We start from the raw sequence: 3,080 nt of genomic DNA on the forward strand, positions 1-3,080 counted from the left end.
GGATTGTGATAAGAGTTGTATGATCCCCCAATAAAATGATATATATATATATCCATTCCTATTTACAACATACATTAAATGGGAGCCACTCACTCTGTTGACAAAAACTATCCCAGTCCCAACTCTGAAGCTCTTGGAGAGATGATCCAGCTCTGGAATTCCCAGGTGCCCCCATTCAGAACTGAACACATCAAGCCACCATGGAGTCTGTATTGAGCTCAATTTTCCCCTTTAAAAGGTGCTTTGATGGAGAGCAAGTGTATATGTGTGGGCACGAGTGAGAGGCAGTGACTATGTTATGATTTTTATGATCAGATGTCTGGCTGTTTGCAGGTGTCCAGTGAGAGGTGGAGCTATGGAATGTGAGGGAGACTTGAGGCAGCCTGAGGCGTCACTGAGGCTCTCCCCTGCAGCCTCTGCTTTCACTGTCTGCATTTATCATATGCACTGGGTCTCCCCAGCTCCAGCGAAGGGGCGGCAGTGGGTTGCATACATTAATACTGTTGGTAAGACATCCCACACAGACTCTCCAAGGGCCAATTCACCATCTCCAGAGACAATGGTGAGAACGTACTATAACTTCACTCTAATGGACAACCTGAAATTCGAGGACACAGCAGTGTATTTCTGTGCAAAAGATGCACAGTGAGGGAATTCAGAATTAACCCAGACACGACCACCCTCGAGTGGAAGATGTTATGCTGCAGGGGTCTCTCAGGACCCTCAGAGCACAGGACTCAGACCCAGGAGCAGGTGCTGGTGTAGCTTCACCAATGGCTTTCTGTTGTGTCTGGGGATTCTTCTTCATCTCAGCCTCCCTCAGGGAAATGGAGCATCTCATTTCTTTCAGAAGCACTCACCCCATCTCCCTGTGATGACAGGATGGTTTTGAATTTAGTTTCTGTTCTGTTTTCTCCTTTAATCCCCACAAACTCCCCATAATGATTGGTAATTCCTGCATCCAGGATGGATTCTCTTCTCATCATGTGCTTCCTGAAACACTTTATCCCTTGCTTTTGGTATTCCTCCTGTATTCCCCCCTACCTCGGGACAACAGTCCCTTCTGTGCACAGGATGTCACTTTATTATCTTTTCAAATTTACATATATATGTGTGTGTGTGTATATATATATATATTTTTTTTTCATACAAAATACTACAAGAACTGATCACCAGTAGACTGATCCCAGATCAAATCACCTGTCTCCATTCATCCAGTCAGAGGTTTTCTTGTCTGAGTTCATTCATTTTATTAATTCACAGCTCCTGTCTGCCCTTGTCCACCACTGACTATTTTGAGAGCCATTTTTTTATCCCAAGTCTGTTTGTTTTTTTTAATTTAGCAGTTGTGAATATTGATACAAGACTGGGAAAAGAGAGACAAGACACCTTTCATGCTTAGTCTCAACGTGCATCCACAGAACTCACCTTCCTTCCTGCCCTGTCTCCCCTTGTCCATGGGCTATACACGTCATATTCTGTTCAGAGCACCCACAGGTTCACTACAAGTTCTGTGGGTGGCTATGCCTCCAAATATTATTGAGATCAGAATATTCTTCTCCAGAGATATGCCCAGGGACTGATTTTCCCTCAATTAGCACTGTAACTGCTGTAGTTATGATCGCAAAATCCTGTGTCAGACACACACAGAGGGAAAGGCTGAGGGAACCCAGACACAGACACCCATGCAGGGAGACGGCGGGGCTCAGGGGTCACTCAAAGCTCACAGTTAACAGGGGCCCTCAGGGAAACGTGCAGAGGAGCCTAAGAAGGATTAGTTAAATGAGGTACCTATTTCCTCTACATTCAGAGAAAATGTCTCTGCCACAGACCTCCACATTCTTGTAGCTCAGTGTGTGTATGTTCTTGCATGTACTTTATGTGTATGTTTTGTGTGTGCTAAAACACATGAACTGCTTTGATATGTTATACTATGTGACAGAACTTGTAGTCTGGTCCGTATTTTTAAAATTATTATTATTATAGTATATTTTAGTGTGTGTCTTTGTGTTGTTCTTTCTTATATAAATGAATGTGTACCTATTAATCTGAGAGAGTATTTATGAAGGTTTGTTAGTTTTAGTAGATGTGCTAATTTGTTTGGAGGATGTCCGTGCATGTTAATATGACTATTACAATACAAATGTCATAATGTCAGTTTCCTGCTTTTGTATGTTCACATTTCACATGTATGTGATTATATGTTTGAAAATATGTTGCTACAGGTATTTTATCCACTCGAACAGAAAGACTCTGGAAAAGACAGATAGGCACAGCGGCTACAACTGTAGGTTCAAATATAAGCACACTTGTGAGACTGCCGCAGGACAGGGTGGTGTTTCATTCGGTTGTAATTAGGATCTGTAGAAATCAGAACTGACTCATCAGCTAACATCAGTATTTTATCCCATGTGTTCCCTGGGGACATTAATAAAGAAAGGGCCTTAGTGTTTACAGTTGATTTTACATTTCAGAATGGAAGTTCTGAGGTTACAATAATCTGATTGATAACTCTGTGTTCAAGCTTTATTATTTTAATAATCACACAGGTATTTGACACATGTAACACACAGAAGTTTATGAGTAAGCCACAGTTAATCCTTGCTGCATGTGCCCACCTGTGTGCCCCACACAATTGAACACACCGAATCCTCATCCCTGTTTGACTACTCGACACACTCTCTCCCTATCCTGATTCCCAGGGAGATCAGCTAGGGCTTCATTTGGTATGAACATGAAGCAAACGGAAAGTAGAGGGTCTCACCACAACTTACTTTGTAACAACTAGAACACGGTCCATATATGGATGACATGGATGAGCACCCCCCAGGAAACCCCGTGAGCATCTCCTCTGATGCTCCATTTGCTGACTTGTGAGCAAAAAGAGAATGTAAATGAGGAGAGAATCAATGACTAAACCACTGATTTGTTGTAACCGAAGTGTGTGTGCTGGCGGTGTTGACAGAATTGTCAAGTCCAGTATTACAGACTACGTTCATGGAAACTACAAACACTAATGACCCCTTTTGTGGTGACCCCAGATGCATTATCAGCAACATGCGACCAGATGTGTATGTCAT

The sequence above is a fragment of the Echinops telfairi genome, unplaced genomic scaffold, assembly GCF_000313985.2.
Source record: "Echinops telfairi isolate 266 unplaced genomic scaffold, ASM31398v2 ScPeMD7_6631;HRSCAF=7566, whole genome shotgun sequence".
NCBI classification, from domain to species: Eukaryota; Metazoa; Chordata; class Mammalia; order Afrosoricida; family Tenrecidae; genus Echinops; species Echinops telfairi.